This window comes from Eurosta solidaginis, chromosome 4 (genome assembly GCF_040869045.1).
Source record: "Eurosta solidaginis isolate ZX-2024a chromosome 4, ASM4086904v1, whole genome shotgun sequence".
Taxonomy (NCBI): Eukaryota; Metazoa; Arthropoda; class Insecta; order Diptera; family Tephritidae; genus Eurosta; species Eurosta solidaginis.
In genome coordinates, this window is record NC_090322.1 from 151,257,405 (window position 1) to 151,279,753 (window position 22,349).

The 22,349-nt window shown below is 36.5% G+C and overlaps 1 protein-coding gene across 1 annotated transcript in view; it reads right to left on the reverse strand.

Annotated features, from left to right (window-relative positions):
* Positions 1–1,177, reverse strand: part of LOC137250502 (inactive dipeptidyl peptidase 10) — a 768,065-nt gene extending 766,888 nt beyond the window's left edge. The window contains exon 1 of the mRNA XM_067783411.1: positions 985–1,177. The gene's annotated coding sequence lies outside the window, so the exon portion shown is untranslated. The remainder of the gene's footprint in view (positions 1–984) is intronic.
* Between the last annotated feature and the right edge of the window lie 21,172 nt (positions 1,178–22,349).

Below are 22,349 nucleotides of genomic sequence, written 5' to 3' on the forward strand. Positions count from 1 at the left end.
GTCTATAGGTGGAATGTGCAGAATGGCATACAGTGCAGTCGTTGGGGTTGCATTGAGGGCTTCCATAATGCTAAGCATTTATAGCCTGCATAATGCCTCTAACGTTTTGAGGTAGATGGTCCCCCAACCAAGGTCTAGTGTAGGATAGGCCTTCTTATGCTCGTAATTTTAACATCTTAGAATTTGTGACCACTTTGGAAAACATTATTTTTGAATCATACATAGGTACATAAAATGACTGTCTTAAAAGCAACATATACTTAGTATAAATAAATTCGTTAAAACTTTATTTCACATTTGCAATATAGAACTTTTTAAAAATACATCAAATATTTGAATCTTGTCAAATAGGAAACCATATGAGGTCTTAAAATTTTTTAAACAAATTTTTTAACAGCAAAACTCACTACTGGCTATATATTTAATATCCATCTGCACCAAAAATTTCCCATTCCTATTTGCTTATGGTACTTTTCGTTACTTCTTTTTATTAATATTATTATTATTATTATTACTTCGCAATTTGCTCACAATTGATTTCACTAATGTATTGGTAAGCAACAATTTATGCACCCGCAAACTGAAACATATTTCCAGTAAAACATACAAAAATATCTTAACAGATACATACAAAGCTGACGCTAAAGCTAAAAGTCATTTAGCATTTAGCGCCAAGAGTTCAGCGAACATTGAACTATCGGCCAACAAGGCAAAAGGAAGCAAACATTCACAAAAGAAGGAACAACAAATCAAACGAATACAAACATCATAAACCGGTGAAGCAGAAAATTTGTGATAAGTGCTTAAAGGGCGAAACTTTTTATTGTATTAAACGTTTGCGTTTATGTACTGAAAACTTGGTCGTTATATTTTATTACATTTTAATTAAACGATTTTTCATTTTTATGTTGATTTTTTCCACTAACTAACTCACTTTTTTTATATATTGCCTTTATTTTATTTTTTTCAGCTACTTTTACTTACACAAAACACTCGAAACACAAAATACGAAGCGCAGCATAGCAAACGATAGTAATTTAAAAAACCACAAAAAAATTCGCTTTGCATAAGCAATGCTTCAAGAAAACTGCAACAATGGCAACTATAGATAATAAGTAGAATAATAATAATAATAATAATAAACGCGTCGTTTCAAATATAAAACAGCGCTTTTTTATTTCTCATGTCAAGACGCGCCAAAATGTTGTTTGCGACTGTTTTCTTGTCGATACTCAGCTTGCATACAAAAACAGCAGCGTAAAGGGAACATTTTCAAGAATGTATTAGTTTACATGTATATATATATATGCGTATACAAATACAATTGTATACGTATATTCATTGTCGTACAGACAATGAAAATACAGCTACATAAACCTACACCAAGTTCAGGCGCACAAACGAAAAAAAAAGTTACGTATACGCCATGTTGGTTTCCATTGAGAAAATCGAAAAACAGGCCTTATCCTCTTATCAAACACACACGCACACACAACGCGACATAAAATTAGCTTAATACACTTTGGTGTGCAGTTTTTGCAGCCGAACTTTTTACTAATACACACACAGTTTTCTTATACGTCTATGTAGTAGTGTAGATACATATGTATGTGTGCTTGAAATAAACAAAAATCATATGGTAGCTACTAACGTGGTAAAGTTCGCTGTTATATATACTTAAAAACATATTTATACTCACTCTCATGCATATGCTCTGTAATTATCTGTATTGTGTGAAGGAATCTTTTTGCATCAGCTTTAAGTTTTCCTGATACAAATAAAGCTTTTCGTTTGCAGATAGCTTGCGCACAACCCTTGAAGAGTACAATGAGCTTTAGAAAGAGAATTACATCGGCGTAGAGACTTCAGCATTTTACATAAATTTCAACTCTAAGGGAAAACTTATTGCATTAAATATGCCCATTTTTCAAAGTTTATCTTCAGCTCTTTCGCTTACAACTCTTCATAAGAAAAGCTTTTATGACACCTGTTGTGCTATAAGTTAAATATATATAATTGTTGAATATGTACACATATATGACTACTTATGTTCATATGCATGAGTTAAGAAGAGAAAAATTTTATAAAAATCAGTAATTTTCACTTATTATATCAAGAGCGCACAATAAGACAAACAAAAGTACTTCTATGGTGAGTTTCTCAACACTTTAAAAACATGAAAACTTGAAATATACATTCGTTCGATTATAATATTACTCCATTTTTTAAATTATGAGATTTAGAAGTACTCAAAGGTTCCTGTTGAACTGAGCAGGCAACAAAAATCAGACTGAAAACTATACCTTCCGTTACTGACGGGACCTTACTTATAAGCATGTAATGCCAGAAGGCAGTATCCAGTTGATCCATCGTTAGCCTTAAATATTCTCTTTTCTGATAAAAAAAAAAGCCACTTTGCGAGTCTTATATCATAGGCTTTGCACATGATCTTAGAAACTTCCTGCCTGAAGGATTATTTTGCCATCTCAGCGGCCTTTTCATTACATTCTATCTCTTTATGACCGGGAGCCCAGTAAAGATGTATATCCGGCCTGAGCAATACTTCTTTGCATTCCAGAACACTTCTAGATGAAGTTATATGTGAGAATATTGCCGTAATCACCTTAATTTCCGCCTGAAAGGCGCTTCAGTAATCTCGCAACCTTTAGGCTCTACCTATTTCTGGAGAGATACAGTTAACACCAGACCCGACCCCTTCCATTAATTTGGAACCATCCGTATAGACGTGTATAGCATGTTCTGCAATTTTTGCACCCCGGCACAAACCCTCCGGCTCAACTGTGGCCCCAATATCTCTCTCGAAGCTCAGGCACGGGGTGATATATTTCTTAAGCCCGATATTAGCTGGCACTATACTGATATGGCATTAAGGCCTGCATTCAAGCTGCGCCTAGGCCTTCAGGCTTGTTGCAGTTGCTAATGGGATATTTTTCACTATTACGTCTTAAAATAGTCGTAAAATTTTTGAATTTTTTATCACTTCACTTTGAAATCAAATTTCAATAAAGCTAAGTTCTTTTCTCTGAGGAAAAGTTTATTCTTCATTTTTGGTTAAATCTACATGAAGAAGAGTAAGAAAAGTGACTGATATTTAATTGGTATAATTTTCAACAGAACTCACGGTTGTCTTATAACCAAATTATTATGCACTATAGTTTGGGAAAACCTGTTAAAAACTATGATAATTTTCACTCGATTGCAGCTACGTTCAACTTTATTACACTTGCCTGTTTTTAAACAAGATGAAACTCAAAGTTTTAGTTCAAACTATACACAACTTTACAAGCGCTCATACACATGCATACAAAAAATATTTTCTAAAACTCATGACGTACTTACCTCGATGGTAATATGATGATGTCCACGTGAGCGAAAATTATCATCATTGGAGCGTAAATTCTTTGAATCAATTTGCACATTGGTCTGCATTTTGGCGTCGTTTGATTATAGAACTAAGAGGTTAACAAATGAGATGTGAGTACGTGCGCTAGATGTATAGGCCAATTACTTGGCTCTTTGCAGTTTTGTGGTTTTCCAAATTGTGTTTTATTTATTTCATTATTTTGGTGTTTTTCTTTGTATTTGACGTTTTCTGTGCGTTGATTTCTTAGCTACGCGAGCGTCAAAGTGATTGCCGACTGACGCCAAGAGCACATCCGGCTGACTTCCCTTTTAAAATGCCAAAAGTGCTTGACTTGAATACATATTTTCTCATAAAGACAAACAAAAGTGTGTGTGTATGTATGTAAGTACAAATAAGCGTTAATATTTTTGTTAGTTTGTATGTCTCAGCACAATTTGTTGCGCTTTGAACTTTGTTTTAAAGTTTTTTTAAGACTTTGTTGGAAACAAAAAAAACTTTTTATATTGCAATCGAATTTCTACGGTTGTCGCCAGTTTGATTGAATGTTGCTTGAACAGTATTCATCTCATAGTAAGCAAACTAAGCTAATATGGTCTGCTTTAACTGTTACACATTGAACCCTCAGCAAGTTCATGACATACGGAAGGATGTACTTGAATATTTTGCTCAATAAATATGTACTTGCATGCGCGAGTATTCTCTAGACATTAGGTATTCTCAGCATGCTCTAGCACAGGAAAAATTGTGAAGACAAAGAACTTGAGAATGTTTTGCAAAAGTACTGTGCTTTCCTTAATTTAGTTTTGGCTGAAATGTAGGAAGAAAGAATAGAAATAATACAAGAATTAGCAGCGCATTAAAATGATTTTTATGTCAAATACTTCTAACGATAGCGAAAAAATCATCGATGTTTAATAATGCAACATAAACTTAAGTGTGACCTCATATAAAGCTGCAGATAAAAATGCAAAGCTATAGGCTTCTCTGTGCATGCAGACGTCCTATTGCACATAGCAAAAAAATCTGGCTCCACAAATATGGATTGTAATTAAAGTGTTTTAAGAAACAGAGTCGAAACAGGAAATAATGGCAAAAGGTAATGAAAACTTAAATATAAATAGCCCAGTAACTGCGTCTTAAGGATATTGTTAGGTTATACTGAACCGGCCGAACAACAAAGACTTCGGATACACTGATTGTGTTCATAGTATTCCCAGACTGTGTTTGACGACCAAACCGAAATTAGCTGCCAGGACTTATGTTATAAAAAAAAATTATAAAAAAAAAATGTTTAAGTTATACGGTTTTATTGAAAAGAATATTTACATTAAGCAATATTAATATTAAAAGCTGGAAAATAATTAGGTAGGTCCTAGGTTCTAGTTATCACATACCTCATCAATCTGGGGCGTTGATCATACAATTAAATAAAAGCATTTGTAATACTTCAACCATCGTAGGTTCAAATCCCAATCGCGGGGGAAAAGGCCTTAAAGATATTTACAAGTTATAATAGGAACAACTTTCGCCTTGACCGTCCTGATGTCACGTCGTTTAATTATAAAAAAACCGTTTAACTTAAAATTTTGTTATTATTATATATTATTTATTATTATATATTATATTATTTGTATTATTTTTTTTCAAGTTTTTAGTCTTAATTGCCTACTATTTCTCATTCTATTTAGCTCATTTAGCGACTCATTATTACAAGGACTCTTTCCTAACAATTTGTTACAATATAAGTCCTCAATACATAATCCTTCCAAAGAATTTACTCGACTCTGCGCCACGTATGCTTGTCCCTCTCCAACTCCAAAATATTTTGATGTTACTCCTACCGGACTGTATGTAATATTTGTTCCAATTATGAGCCAAATTGGACATCATAGGTCACTTTCTGTTCATGTATGTATTATATGTTCCAATTATGGAGAAAATCGGACCACAAATACGATTTTTTTGAATATCTCGATCCTTGCGCAACCTAGCGGCGATTTTTTTTCATAAGTCGCTTTTTATTCTTGCGTGTATTATGTGTTCCAAATATGAGCCAAATCGGACGACAAATACGATTTTTGTGAATATCTCTATCCTTGCGCCACCTAGCGGCGATTTTTTTCATAGGTAGCTTTCTATTCATGTATGTATTATATATTCCAAATATGAGCCAAATCGGACCACAAATACGATTTTTGTGAATATCCCGATCCATGCGCCACCTAGCGGCGATTTTTTTATTGGCCGCTTTCTATTCATGTATGTATTAAAAAATAAAAATAAATTTAAGGCGCGATAACCTCCGAAGAGATCTAAGGCCGAGCTTCTCTTCCAATTTGCGTCGTGCTCCTCTTGATTTTCCCTACAAATTGGCCGGACGGGACCTACATGTTTTATGCCGACTCCGAACGGCATCTGCAAGGCAGATGAGTTTTCACTGAGAGCTTTTCATGGCAGAAATACACCCGGAGCGCTTGCCAAACACTGCCGAGGGTCGACCCCGCTTAGAAAAATTTTCTTCTAATTGAAAAAACTTATTTCTAAAATTTTTGATGTTGCTTTGCCCGGGAGTTGAACCCAGGGCATACGGTGTGATAGGCGGAGCACGCTACCATCACACCACGGTGGCCGCCTGTATGTATTATGTGTTCCAAATATGAGTCAAATCGGACCACAAATACGATTTTTAGAAATATTTCGATACATGCGCCACATATCGGAGTTTTTTCTTATTATTGCATTGTCATCGGGTTCTGAACTATATTCCAAGTTTCATGCTTGTAGCTTATCGGGAAGTTACTTAAATTTTAATTACAAAATTCGTTCACAACGGCCGGCAGCTACACAGAGTCAAGCTAAACAAAACTGCTTAGAGCTTTGTCCTCTTGGCAAATACAGGAACTTTTCTAGGACATAGCTTAATTGCTGCATCTATATCTGCAAGCTCTGCCGCCCCTATTAGATGCAGCCTTGACCTCGCAAGCACAGACTATGAACACAGAATATGTTCAACCGTTTATTCCTACAGCTTGCTCTTCCTACATCAGCTGTTATTGAGGAGGCCTAACTTATAAGGTGACGCCGGACGGCAGTGTCAAGTTGGTATGTCCCGTGGTGAACCCTATGTATTCCCTCTTTAGAGATATAAGCAATTTTGTAAATATTTCGTAGTAGAATTTGCAAATGATCTCAGAAAATTTCCAGTGCCATACTTCTGTCCACGCCTTTCCTGCTTGATTGATCATATGCAATTCCTGTTTCCTTTTGCTTTCTCCCAAACAAATTGGGATACCTACCATCGACTCATCGAGTGCTATACCCTCCTTTGCCAACTCTACGGTATTTTCGTTACCTCGTGTAGCATTATGACCGGGAATCAAGTCTAAATGTATAGTCCGGCCTGAACAAAGTACCTGCAATCCATATTTCTATTTCATTATTGATGAGTTATGGAGTGAGATTATTTCTCGATTACAACCTGACAATATATATACGGGGCTGCAGATTAAGCACGCTTTCTCCCGAATTTCTGCCTATGGAAAAATTAACTCCCACTACTGGGAAAAAAACTAAGTTCGATAAATCGCAGAAGAGAAACAGAACAAAAACAAGTAAGTGCGTCTAATTTAAAATGTACCCGAATAATTTATATTCAGCTGAGAGCTTCTATTTCACAATCTGAACATTTTTCCTCCACCATTACTTTAACGTTTGGGGTTTATTATAACTGCCGTTATGTGGTGGTAGTACGCTCCGCCTACCATACCGAAGATCATGGGTTCACGCCCAGGGAAAGTAAGATCAAAACTTTAAAAACAATTTGTTTCAATTAGAAGCAAATTTTTCTAAGCGGGTCGCTCCTCGGCAGTGTTTGCAAGCACTCCGAGGAAACTCATCTTCCTTGAAGATGCCGTTCGCATAAAACAAGTAGGGCCCTTCCCGCCAATTTTTAAGAAAAATGAAAATGAGCACAACGCAAATTGGAAGAAAAGCTCAGCCTAAAATCTCTTCGGAGGTCGTCGCGCTTTACATATATTTAAGTTTTTTTTTGGGTTTATTGACTTCATCGCGACTCTTAATATAGCGCTGAATAATGAGCTTTGTTTGAATTTCAATTCCGTGGTTAAAACCTAAAAACTAACCGAGGTTTCAGCCAACGCGACTTCCTTTTGTACTTAGTTTGTATCCTTACACTGGAGAATACATCTCTAGAAGCAGAACTGCTTAAGCTAATGCTTTTAATGCTGCCCTGTCTTCATTTGAGAGAACAAGCAAAAAAGTGGGTATTTTGGTAAGTCTTGATCTGATCCAGGAAATAGTTGGTGCCTTCGCCCCTTTAAAGCAAAGTCATTTTTGACGGATATAATTTCGAGACTTCGAAGGATTTCGGCTGTGTAAGAACCAACATTAACAGTGAAAGCAATGTCAGCGTAGTAATCGGAGAATAGCTCTTGCTAACAAGCGCTTCTTTGGACTGAATGGGCAATTGAAAAGTAAAGTCCTATCTCAACGAACAAAAAGCACGCGCTACAAGTCCTTGATCATACCTGTCCTGATGTATGGCTCGGAATCATAGGCGGTGTCTAAGTAAGATAAGATGTCTCTTGGAGTGCTCGAGAGAAAAATTCTCAGAAAGATGGTCATGTCCCTCCTGTCGGCGGCGAGTAAGGAAGGAGGTATAACGTTGAGCTGCATGGGTTAACGTGAATATAAAAATAGTGCAGCGAATATAATCCGAAAGGCTCCGCTGGCTAGGTCATGTTATGCGCCTGAAATAAGCCGCTCCGGCCATGAAAGTAGTTGGCACCGCAGCGTGGAAGCTGAGGAAGGGGGAGATCTCAATTGAGTAGGAAGTGGCAGTTGGAGGAAAAATATCACTCTCTTGGTGCTCCCAAATTAGCGCTGTTGTCGCGAAAGAGGGTTAGCTGGCGTAACTTAATATGAAACGGCTAAATTCGCTTAGGCGTTTAAGTGCCAACTAACGGCGGCCGCCGTGGTGTGATGATAGCGTGCTCCGCCTACCACACCGAAGATTCTGGGTTCACGGCCCGGGCAAAGCAACATCAAAAATTTTAAAAACAGTGTTTGGGAAGCTCTCCAAATGTATTTCTGCCGAGTAGTCATAAAACAAATAGGTCCCGTCCCGCCTATTTGTAGGAAAATTTTAAAAAAGGAGCACGACGCAAATTGGAAGAACAGCTCGTCCTAAAATCTCTTCGGAAGTTATCGTGCCTCACATTTATTTATATTTATTTACAAGGATGATGATGAAGGTTTTAGTGAATTGTCCCATTACTACTGAATTGTGTTTTTTTCTTTTATTTCATTTTTCTGGATATTTTTGATACGTTTTTCTTTTAGGAATTTTAAGCGATATCTTATAACTTTAAACGAGCAAATCTTGTTTGTTTGTATAGCCGAAAGATCTCGGGAACGGCTAAGCCGATTTAAAAGAAATTTGGCACAGAGATAACGTATCACCTTCTAAGACTTTCTACCTAGGTTTTGCCACTCAGAATGTTTCACAAGGTTGCCACCTATTCGAAAAAAATTGCATGAGATATGCCGATATGGGTATCAAACGAAAGGTACTTCACTCCGCATTAAAATAAGGAAATTTTTGAGTAGGGTTGCCATTTAGGGTTGCCACCTATTCGAAATTAAACGACATCTAACCATTTAACTACCTACCAACAGATGGCGCTTAGGGAAGTAAGTTGACATTTAATTAAACTAACTGATATTTGTCATTCGTGAAATTTAGAAGTTTTTGGAATGTAATAAAATTATGGGACTTTCATAGTGTATAACTAAAAAAAATTTTGATATTAATAATTCGGAGCATGAAGATACTCGACCTAAATAACTTAGTTCTCGATTTCACTAATTGTCATAACAATCCCTTATACTATAGGCTGGAATTACCCATTTCACATTTTTCATTCCAGTTCATTTTGCGGTTAGTGTTTGATATGTTTTTGAAATCTATTTTTAAGGAAATCAAATATTGTTAAGTAAAAATATATAATATATGTACATATAAAAAAAGTAGAGCTTGATTAATGATGACATGTAGATCAAAGTAATTCTGAGGCATATTCGAAAATTGCCGAGCAAAGCTCGGTCGCCCAGGTACAATATGTTTTCGTGTGTCACAATCAACTAGACAAAACATACATACAATCACAAAATTTCGCCGCAAGTACTCCTGCATATCTCCCTTCAATTCTACAATTTATCTATCGCATGCCAAAGCTTCCGGCGTTTTTTCAACCCTGACTTACATAGAAAATGCTATTGAATGCCTTTTGGCATTCGATCTGCAGAATCATTTCACTCGTCGCCTTATGGTATGAAAAAAATACTGAACTTTTCTACTTTGCATTTCCAGCATACCAAAGCTTGGCACTTTTATGCCTTTGAGCAAAAGAAATGGCAGAATATAAAGTATACAAGGGACCATTTTTTACTGTAAAATGCAAATTAAGCATATGCCCAAGGCTGTTAGTATGTGCATATAAGTTGGTATTTGCATTGTAGTATTAGTATTATATTTGTAGTAGTTACGCTGGCAACAGGAAATGAAAAGTATTTGGGGATAGTTAATTTAATTAGGAGATAAGCGAACGGAAGAACTAAAGCTCAAATATCAAATTGACATAAAAAAATTATTTACGGTTAAGGTGGAAATTTTGTTAGTGATTATTTTGTTGAGAGGCAAAACTTATCTAAAATGAATTGAATAAATGAATATTTTCCTTTCGTAGATTTAATGCAAATTTTGCCGTCTATTATTGCTTTTACTTAAATTTCCATATCTACTATGTATGGGATTATAAATTTAAATTTGGGTAAACAATGAAATTTATACATAGGTCAACAAAATGCAACCAAATTATTCAAAGCTGAACAAACGTGTTTTGTAATATTTTTTTGTGTTAAGCACAATGCACAAAATTTGTGTTTCTACTAAAATAAAATATATGGTTGGAGCGAAGATATTTCAATTTTGGTTCTTCATCTTTTCGTATACCTAAGGAGTTCGACTGTTGCTTATGAACATTTCAAAGCAATGATGAAAAGTTGCCAGATTTGAGGAACTACCTCTAGCTGTTCAAAGATCAGGGGGCTTAGAATATACCCGCGGTAGGTATGCCTGTCCTAAGAGACTACTAAAATACCAAATTGATTCAAAGGGTTGTGTAGCGCATCCTTTCAAAATGTTGCTAGCGCACAATATAGCTTCTCCAACCCAACTATCAACGTGACCTACCCGTGCCGAATTCTGTTACTTTAACAGCCGAGGCTCTGGCGACCTCAAGTTCATCACTGATCTAGGGGGTTGGAGGGCGGAATGGCCTCGAAGGTTTCTTATAGTAATACTAAATCGTTCCGGAGTTGGTCGAGCTGATGCCTTAATGGTGTTTATTACCGGAACGTATCGGATCTGCATCTGTCAAAGGACCATCAACATCGAAAACATTCCCTGACGCCTTCGGGGAGTGTCCTTATCGCTGCAACAACAACAAAGAAGGAAGAAGTGTGAGCATGCATTAACTTCTAGGCAAAATTAATCTGGAGAACCTCATGTCACCAGATTGGAATTTCAGTGTAGTATGCCCAATAAAAAAAAAGAGGTCTACAATGGCATCAGCCCTCGCAATAACGAATTTGGCGTTATCCATCTTTTGTGCGGAAGATTGAAGCTTCATGCCAACGAAATGTCTTTTCTTTATTGTGTCCTGACAAATCAGTTTCCACCAGATATTATAACACATCAAATCCTCCAGGAGACTTACAATAAGAGAAAAAATGGCAGAGCATCGGGCAACCATACAAAAAGGGAAAAGTTTCGTAACTAGTGACACAAATTTCTGGTTCGGAACTAGATCCAGAGTGCCAAGTAAGTATTAGTTCGTTAGTAACTAGATTTTCTCCAGTTACCAAATCGGCATACCCATTCGGCTAAAAAGTTATTCTTGTCGGAAGCTGCAAATGGAAGCAGAAGAAAAGAGGCGGTCATCACTTCGCAGGAAGGACCAGATGAAAAACAATTTAAATTCCCTTGGCGTGACCAATTAGCCCCAAGCCAACCAGAGAAGGAGTGGTTTGTTAGACGGCCATAACCGCGGTAGACAGTTAAACGTCAATTAAGTAAGTAAGAAAGTAAATATAAACCGAAAATTTGAACTTTCATGTTTCATAATGAACAAATGTTTTAGAAAAGGCTACCAACAAGAAAGGTTCAACAGCTTTAAGGAGTTTCAGCTATGAGTATGCCTTTTTCCCACAGTTTCTCAACAGTTCGGAACAATCGAAAAAACGAAGAACATCATATTAGGAGCAAAATGTAGAGTTTCGGTTTTTACACTATTTTAAAACTACCAAAAAAGTGCCTATGAACAACTAGATCTAAAATGGATTATTTTATATAGTTCGGAACTAGTAAAATGTAGTATAGCCTGTGACATCGCCATGTTAAATCCGACAGTTGAAAGCATGTAAAACATATAGATGGCGAACTAGTAGTGATTCCGAATGCACTAGAAGCACACCAGTTTTGAACTAGAGGTTTTCGCTAGACGGGCTATTCTATATTCCCGCATATAGCATACCTCTTTCAAAGACTTTTTTTATAAAATTTAACTGAATTTTTGTGACGAATAGAGACAGCTTTAATGAAAATCCACATATACAAAATACCAACTTTAACATTGTTCGAATTCATTCATTTATTTATTCATTCATTCATTTATTTAAGTGAATCACTATATACTATTTTTCAAAAAACTAAAAGACTTAACTGAATTTATATGTCCTAGTGACACCCAACTTGTATCTCTTTACTTATTTTTGATTTTGTTTTCAAATTTTAATTTTTTGTTATTCTTAACCCTAAGATAATAGTTATGTTATTGTGGTTTATTGTTTGAATAAAATTTTCCTATTGTACAACCACAAAGCAAGTTTTTAATTATTTCCTCTATTCCGTTGCTTTTTGCTGATGAAAATGTACACCGGCGCGGATCTACGGGGGTGGAATATTTTTCAAATATTTTACAGAACAAAAATGAAATATCCAAAGAAAAAAATATTCAAATGTTCAATACTTAAAGTATTTGAAAAATAAAATTTTGTATGGAAAATCTTTAAGTCTAAGGTGTGGAAATGAAAATATCTGGCATCAGTACTGCGGGCCATTGTTTTCTCAACGGAATATCATAGAGAGTAAAATTTTGCGTATGTGCTTTTCCTTGCGTGCAAAAATGTGCTCAAGAACAATTTTTTGCACGGTTTTTGCAACAATTTTAAAAATAGAAATTTATTTCACAGAAATAAAAAATGTGCTCTTAAAGAGTTTTTAATTACAAGAAAATTGGTGTTTGAATTGTCGGTAAAAGTCTAGTTGAGGGGTCGACTGCTAATACGCTAGCAAAAATATCGAGAGAGGTGTTAAAAGACGCGTATTGAAATGTTAGATTTCATTGTTTGATTTGCTTACATTAACTTTTTCTAAATATGTACATTTTAAGAGCTTGAATCAGCCAAGGAAAACCTTCCATGCCTTTTGGTCTGCGAATATGCAAATTACCGATTCAAAGCTAATGCCGCGATTAAGGCTGGACTCCAACGCCAATGTTCCAAGGCTTGTCAAGCGATTGTTGCTCATAGTAGAACGTAAAGAATTTTTCACGCGAGACAATAGACTAAAAGAAGGCTCCCCTTCAGCCACACTGACTGGAAGTGTGCAAAATATTTCTAATGCATTGCAGATGTTCGGAAATATTACTTCCATCTTCAAGTAATGAAATTTCTTTAGAAGTTGAAATGGTGGCAGCGAATCACATCCCAAATTTGGTAAGTGGATGGCTTTGAAATGAATGATTTCATCTATTAGATCCGTAGAAATATCGATACCATAAATCGTGCAGAATGCCGCTGCTTTTTCTCTGAGATCTTCTTCCGTCAGATCCAGATACTTCCACAAAATATTAAATTTAATAAATGTCATTCACGGCTTCGAAACGTCTTGTCATGTTACCAATCAAGCCGTCCAAAAGAACGCAAAAAACTTGCTGTTTGAATTGAGTATTGGAATCACACTCAGGTGATTCGCCAGGTAATTCATCGAACTGGCGCTTTCTTATCTTCCTTCTTTTCTCTGCGAAGGTATTCACAACTCCTATACTCCCTGCCAGTATCTTACATTCTTGAAGTATGATCGACCATTGATCCATGAACCACTTGGACTCATCAATCAGGCTACGTATATTTTCTGTTGCCACGTCCAGTGTGACATTTCTAGCTTGCAGCACCAGATTTCGATGGTTGATTGCCGCCAACTCTTTGAGCCAAATGGAGGCTAAGAGGATATACTCAAATTTCCCCATATATGCTTCAATACCTTCCAAATCTGTTACTGTTTCTGAACTCAGATTTAAAAGCTTGATTTCATCAATAGCACACTATCCACATGAGCAGACCATCGTGTTTGTGACATGCTGTGCAAGGAGCAATTAGTTTTTTCCCATCTCTGAGGGCTTGCGCTAAAGATATTATACATTTTCTGCATAACACCGAAAAATGTGATGACTTTTGCACAACATTCAGCAGCTGGCACTCCACATAAATTTAAACTGTGACAAGCACAAGGTGCAAATATTGCCTGGGAGTTATCTCTCAGGATATGACTCTGCGCTCCTTTGTAATGACCGCTCATATTACTGCCATTACCATACCCCTGCCCACTGCAATCATCCAGGGGAATATTGTGCTTTTTTAGAGTGCTACGAATCAGCTCGGCGATAGCTTCTCCTGTTTTTGCGTTACAATCGACAAGCTCTAAGAAGCGTTCTTGGATTTTCCATTTTCCGGAGTCCCTGTCTAATAAAACATAACGCAATATAAAAACAGTCTGCTCAATATGCTCCGAATCAGGGGTCGCATCCACTATTACTGTGTAATACTTAACGGACTTTCTCTCACCTTCCCTCTTTCTAATTAATTGACTTACACAGATTTCTATGAACTCATTTTGTATTCCATGAGACAAATAATGTGCTTGGAGACGATTCTTTTTCGTTTGAGATTCCCTCACCTTCTCCAAATGTTCATGCAATAGGGGGTCATAATTGCTGATCAGTTCCAAAATAATCCAGCAAGCTCCTTCATTTTTAAGGGTTTCCGCTAAGAGAAAATCCACTGAACTTGCATTTCGAATTCTCATTTCATATTGGCGCCGCTTTATATAGCAAGTTTTATGATTTTGACTATTTTCATGTTCAGGAATGTTGTTGTGTGACCTCTTTCAACCTTTTTCTTTAGAATAACCTGAAGATTTTGTCAAAACTGATCGGGTATTTTCGGAAATTTTGCAGAAAAGCCGGCATGGAAAACAAAAAAGCGCTTCTTTTGTTGCACTCGAAAAGAGCCAATCACGCTTTACTTTTTCTCCGTTTTTTTTTAGAGTAGTATGGAGTGTAATTTGAAGGAAATGGCGACCACTTCAGTCGTTCGGAAGTCGAAATAAAATGTTATTTTAAGTTAGTTGAAGCATTTTTGACAGATAGCGCTTATAAAATTGTGTCAAAAACGTTTATCTAACTTAAAATCATCCCTCTTCGCGGTATTATTAAGCGCTGTACGCAGATCAAAAAACATTCAAGAAAAATTTACCATTTTTCTTGAGCATGAACATAGCAGTAGGCACAAAATTTTGCCATTTCACGATGCATCGAAATTTATACATGAATACCGCTTTTATAAAAAAAAAAAACAAAATTTATGAAACTTTTTGATACCATGCCTCCCCCCCCCCCCGCTACTGATGTACATATGTATTTACCTACAACACAAATGCTATTTCCTCGTGCATCTACTGAGTTGACGAATGCTTACTCAATTGAAATGAAAGCGAAATAAAAATTTTCATAATACCATTGTTGGCTTTTTTATTGTTATTTGTTTTTATGCTCTACACTGCACTTTGTTTGTATACTTTAAAAGCTGAAAAAGAGTGATGCTTCAAAATAAAAATATTTAAACACGCACATTGACAGACAAACTCCAAAACAGTATATCTATGTGAGCGTAGTGAGGCCACGGAGGCATTGAATGCTTCAACAACGGAAGTAGAGACAGTGGTATTCGTTTAAACGAATGATTTGCAATTCCGTTTAGTGTGAAGTCACGAAATAACCAAAAAGATAGTCAACAGTGCAACAGAAGGGGGTGTACATTTCACAAACACAGGGGGGAATGCATTTGCATGTATCATTACAAAGTTACATGGTGCCGCAAGTCTACAAACTGCGTCATTAAAGCAGCGAAGAAGCGATCCAAAAATACACGTAGTATGTACGCGTTCATTTGCATATGCGTCAACAGACTCACAGCCAAAAATACACACACATAGCCAGATATGTACACGCATATGCAAATTTTACTATCAGTTCATTCATTTTGGTTTTGCAAAATGGCTTAAATTGAAACTAGTTAGCAATTCGCATCATTAAACTGATATTTTTCTTATCTCTAACTTTAAACACTACTCGCTATTACACGGAGCCTCGCTGTTGGTGATGAACTAATTTCATTAACCGTTATCTATTAGAATATTTAGTTTTATTTATTTATAAAAATAATACTGTGACGAATATTAATGACACTAAGTATTTCTCACATCCCTAGTCTGATGCTAAGTAAATGAAGTCACAACAACAATAAAGCAGACAGTCACTTGTATCTACATAAACAAATCAATCATTATGTCTAAACATATGTACGTACAGGCGGCGGAGAAGCAACGCACAACCACATGCATATATCTGAGATACTCCCGAAAGTATGCAATGAGAGAAGCTATAAAATCGTGCATCTGTAGTTGCAGCTGAGAAATTCGATAGCTGATGGCCAACTAGTAGATTCTGGAAATGGAAGCGCCTAGAAGATGCGAACGAGGAAATCAGAGAGTATGAAAGGCAGCAACAGTAGAGGCGCGATAATCAGTTGGATTTAAGACACTATCTAGCGAGCAATAGAAGTATTATTTTGAAAATCAATTTCGTTTAAGCAAACTACCAGTTGCGAATTATAAGTGTTATTTTCAAGTAGTCTAATAAAAACATTATTGCATTATTCAATATCGGGGTTACTTATTCAACAATTTAGTTATTCGAACTTAGCAGAAGGTTGCAAATAAGAGGATTTGCAGTATATTCGTTACAATACTGTCTTTTCTCCCACTTACTCTGCATAACCTTTCCTCTCACGTTGGTTTGCAACCTCTCTTCTCTCTCTTTGCCTTTCTGTATCCTTTTATCTATCAATTACCCTCTCAGGCTCTCAATCTCCCTCTGTTTCTCTCTCCTCCCCACTTTTTCTTACTGCGAATCCCTCTTTCTATATCACTTTCCCCATCCCTATCTCTTCCCGCAATCTCTTTCTACTTTTGCCTTTTCCTATGCTCATCCCTCACTTCGTCTCCGAGCATGTGCTCCCCCATAGTTGTAGATGGTCCTTTCCCTTATCCCCTGAAACCGAGGGGTAAGGTTTCTCAGTCCTCATGGCACTCCTTTTACTTTTCTTACTTCCTCTTCTTATCCCTCCCAATCTCTCTATAGAATTACGAATACGATTTTTTTCAGAAAACGTCAAACATTGCTAACTTACCGAAAATAATCTCACTTCTCGAAAATTTTCGAGCTTTATTTCGAGCTTATCCAGTATTTTGGATTAGTTCGAGCAATAACTAATATGACTTTTTTAACTAATTTGTCAGAACTAATTTTCTTAATTTATATATTTTTAGTACACAGTGCTTAAATAGATCATTCATGAAAACTGGAACTCAAGGGATTGATACGCTCAATACAAAGCTCTGAAAATCTGTGCTACGATTTTTTGCTATTTTGCAGATCTAATGGTAAATTTAGTTCAGCGACTTTGTGAACAGGTGGCTAGTATCTTACGGGAATTGTTTAAATAACTTTTTGTTTTAAGTCTCTTCCCTAAGGAGATGTTTCCATAGATGATACTGTAACGAATTTTGGGAAATTTCTGTTTATTTTATAGCTTCAGTTAATGTTCGAATCTCTGAACTTTTGAATAAATAACTCAAATATTCAGTGAAACAAAACGTTCTTTATTTGGACTACTTTGGGAGTAGAACTTCACAATTAAAATTACAGTATACTTCACTAAAGCATGCGTAGTATATTTTTATATACTAAGTGTATATATAAATGTATATATATGTACATGTATATTTCAACGGCCATCGTAAAATGAAAAATAAATAGAAAAATGTGCCTTACCAAAATATGCATATTCAGCTCCCTTTAAATATATTTTTAATGGATTCAATCTACGTGGCTGCACTTTTCTCAACTTCATTCAGCTAAAAATACGCACGCCGCTAGGGAACCCTCACAGGAGATTTTTTGTCAAAAGAAACTTAATAGCAGACGTATGGAATTATAGCATCTAAGAATTTTTGCTTCTATGTTAATATTTGGAAGCTTGTTAATTTAAGGCGTATTCTATCACGTTAAACTTTTCCCAAATACAGTAAGCTGCTCGTAATTTTTGGGCATAGCAATAACTCGCTCAATATATGAATATAATATACCTTAGAATTGTTCTTAAGCTTTTAGGTAGATTTGTGACCCCATAAAATTACAAAGAAGTTCTTGCCTAAAGGTACAATATTATATTATAGACTAGAAGACCCAGCAGACGTTGTTCTGCCCTAAATTTGGCTTATCTGCATACATTTTAATGAGCTTTTTCCGTCTAACTCTGCCCTCCCGCCCTCTTCACTTTTCCTAATCCTTTTATTCACTCCCCCCTCCGTCTTTTTCGCATCATCTATCTCCATCTTCGACTCATTAAATCTCTTTCTCAGTCTCCTTCTCTCTTTTCTCTTCTCTCTGAAATTCTTCTCATTCTTCTTCATCCTTTATTGCCTGTCCCAGAGGGTGGTATGTATTTTGTTCCAGTCCCAGTCCCAGTCCCACTCCCACTCCCACTCCGAATCTCAGCCCCAGTCCGTCTCTGCCTATTTCCAGGAAAAAAGGATCGTAAATGCTAATATTACTAATATGGGCAAATTTATATACCAAATTTCAGGCAAATCGAATAGGACGTATGTAAATAGGTATGTTTGAACAAAATCGACCGACGCATCTCTTCAAACACCGGCGACAGACTAACACACATTTTAGCCTTTCTTTTAATATATATAGATTTTTATTATTCACACTTCACTATAATATTAAAACGAAATGCAAATACTCGTTGCTTTTGAAATTCGGCTTAAAAATTGCACATCGAACAACTAAAGACTCTCCTGAATTAAAAAAAATGTCTTAGTACCTCAAATCGCGGCCCCCTCAGAAACCCCGGGACCCTATATATATATATATATATATATATATATATGGGCCCGGGGTTTCTGAGGGGGCCCGCGATTTGAGGTACTAAGACATAGATATATATATATATATATATGTATGTAAAGTTAGATAAGCACGTGCACAAACATATCCATACCAACTGAAAAGAGGTGCATCACTGCGTATACGTAACATTTTATTATTACGTATAAACAAATACAAAAATTTGCAATAAAATAATATTGCGACTATAAACTGAGATATAACCTATCCTATGTCTCAAGTTAGATCAAACTACACACGGGGTGCAAAACAAATTCCAAATCGGTTCAGTAGTTTAGGAGTCCATCGCGGCCGAAAATGTTGTGGCACGTGCTTTTTATATACTGAGATTTGAGGGAGCTACTAACCAATTCTATTTCGAGTGTAAGCCCTAATAAGACCGATTTTAAGCGCAGCTCTTGAAAATAATTTCGCACTATATAGTTTTGAAATTGGTTTGCATTTTCTATATGTCGGTACGTCATTGTATAGACAACTTTTCTCTGCCCTTTTTACCTGGATTTTAATTATCCAATTGTGTGCAACGGTTGAGATTTTCTCTATATTTTCTTTTGCTTTTAATTCCAATCCATTTCCCGGAAAAAAGTGTCGTAAATACTAATCTAGGCTATCTAGGCTATCTACATACCAAATTTCAGGCAAATCGACCCACGAAAAGATTTCCTTCGAATAGATCAGCCTCTGGTCCCATTTCCAGGAAGAAACTTCACAGGAACCCCCTTCGGGCATATTTGAATAAAATCGGTGTAGTAGCTTCGGAGTCCATAAGCAGCAGCATACAAACATACATCCTTCCATATATATATATAGAGAGAAAGATTAAATCTGCTTTGTGCACAAAAATTTAGATGTATATATAAATATACCAAAACAATAGAGCATCTGGTTTAAAATTTTTAACGAAATAGTATTTTTCAAAGAATGTATGACCTCTATACCATTTACGTTGCATTTACCTTGGCGACGCGCATAAATATGTACATATGTGTATGTACGTATATCATGCGTAATGGCCCACTCAACGCAAGTTTGCTTGCACAGTTCACAGCGAACAAACACACGCGCTGTATTTTTGGTAAAAATGTTACTTTTGTTTAAACAATTTCAAAGTTTTACTGCAAAGAAAAAATATTCCAATCGATCCATCCATTTTGAGTTTATAGCTATATAAAGAAATATTTATTGATTTTTTTTTATTTTGGCAATTCGCTATGCCACTTTAATATATACCTTCAAATTATTTTAAAATTGTCTATCTCATTTAGTTGGGCTATCAAATTCAAAAAACGATTTTAAAATCGGAGCATTCTGACATTTAGCTTTATTTTATTAGATTTTTAGATGCACAAATTTTTATTCATATTGGAAAGAACGTTTTTCAGAAAAAAGGCGAGATAACATTAGACGTTAATAATACAATTAGGCGGCAACCATTATAGCAACTCTAAACAGAAATATGTTTAAGGAAATAAATATTAAAACTTTTACGCGCCATGGGGATTTCTGATAATTTCCAAGCTACAGACAGAGCTTTTTACGCTTTTTCCTTACAAAAGCTTAAGAGCTAAGCTTAAACTGACTAGACGAATGCACCTTGTCAACAAAAGCCAAGTTCAGAACACAGAGCCATTTTGCAAGTTTTCCTATCGAACAAAGCCCCACGAACGCTTTCATCGCTATTTAGAGATAGTCCATTAGTGAACCCTCTGAGTTCTACTCAGCGTTTAGCATTCACAACTGGGTAGTACGATCTTAACTCCTAAAAGAGATACCGTTAGCACAGCGCTTGCTAATTGACCTCCGATTCGCTTTTTTCACCAGACCCCTGCTTCAGCGACACTGAATCAATGAAAGTTGTTCAAACTAGTGGTATCTCATATCTCCTAGTATATAAAATAAGCTAAATTTTTTGGGGGTTTATAACAGAACTCAGAGCGCCCAGCAACCTTTCGCTGGTAACCATGTAAAATTTCCCTCTGAGGTGCTGTAATTTCCCCCTCATGAGCAATTCCAGATTGTTAGCAAAAGCATCACTTGGCAGCCCTTATCTCCGAGGTCTTGGAATACAAATTATTGTTTAAAGCCCAAACGGACGTCGTCAGCCCCATACTAACATATGGAGCCTTAGCATTCTGGCCGGCCATGGGCTAACATTATAACATTAGAAAAATGAATAGAATACAGCGGGCAGCCCTCGGAGTGGCAACAGGTGCACTAAGGTCGCAATAAATATGCTTCTGCACTTTAAATTCTGCAACTTGTTTGGCAGTAACACCACGAGAGTGTAGCTGGTGGAAGTCGAGACAGTACCACCATGATAGTTTACTCCGGATGCTTCCTGGTGTGGCTCCGTCATCTGTTAATCATACACTCTCACTAAGTTTTGACTGGCGTAATAAGGGTAACTTCCCCTCAAGAAGTGCAAAGCAAATATGCATCAAAAAGCCCGGCAGCACTAAAGGCGCTCAACTCCCCCCTCATTTCGTCCCAGGCCGTAAGCAGCTTCAAGCCGCAGCTTCGGAAATATTACCCTAATATGATTTCCTGGTCACAGGAACATCGACGGCAATGAGAACGCAGACGAGTTTTCAAGGGCATGGGCACTGCTGGCGGCTGCGGAGGCGGTCGAGGTGCATCTTCCGCTAACATTAATCAAAATAAATATACATAGAAGATTCAATTAGTTAGCAGTCTAGTCCTCGATAACCATACAAACATGTTTTAATTACGAGAGTAAGAGAACAGAAGACATACTAAATATGTCATGGAAAGAAATTTGTATGATCACTGCCACAATCACGGGCCACTGGCTGCTTGGCCTGTGTGTTGAGAGAATGAAGATCCCTTTTAACAGCATTTGTAGAAGACGTGGCGAGGAAGGCAGCAAAGAAACCGTCGCGCACTACCTGCGTGATTGCCCAAATCTAGAAAACACTACGTTTCTTACTAAAACATTAAAAGATTTTAGCAGATTCATTGCCCGCTCCAAGCGGCTCGAACGGAGTACCGAATAGCCACACGATATCAACAGCAATTGGTTGCAGAATAAACGTGCATCAAAATGACACCCCAGAGGCTTGAAGATATAGGATATTATTCTTGTCTAATAAGGGAGATTTATTCTTGCATGATTCTTATTTTGGTCATTGTTGTAAAATTGTAGTTAGTTTTAAAATAATTATGTATATTAGTTTATTGTAAGTCAGCAAGTTTTTGATTAAGTTGTATAAAAGTTTTTCCTACAAGGACGACGTAACCATTCATGTGTCCTGAGTTGTGTTACATAGAAATTTATCCTGAGGTAATTTATGCGTTTAAATTCGTTGAGCCTGCAACCTTGTTTGGTGTGGTGAAAACGTATGAATATTCATGCTGATTATATTCTTTTTGGCTTTTTGGCATTTCTGTAGAGAACAAATGTTGTAACCTTAATACGAATGTTATAGAGTATTATATCGTTCATGTTTAGGCATGCCATCTGCGCCATTCTACTTCATAGAAGGGCG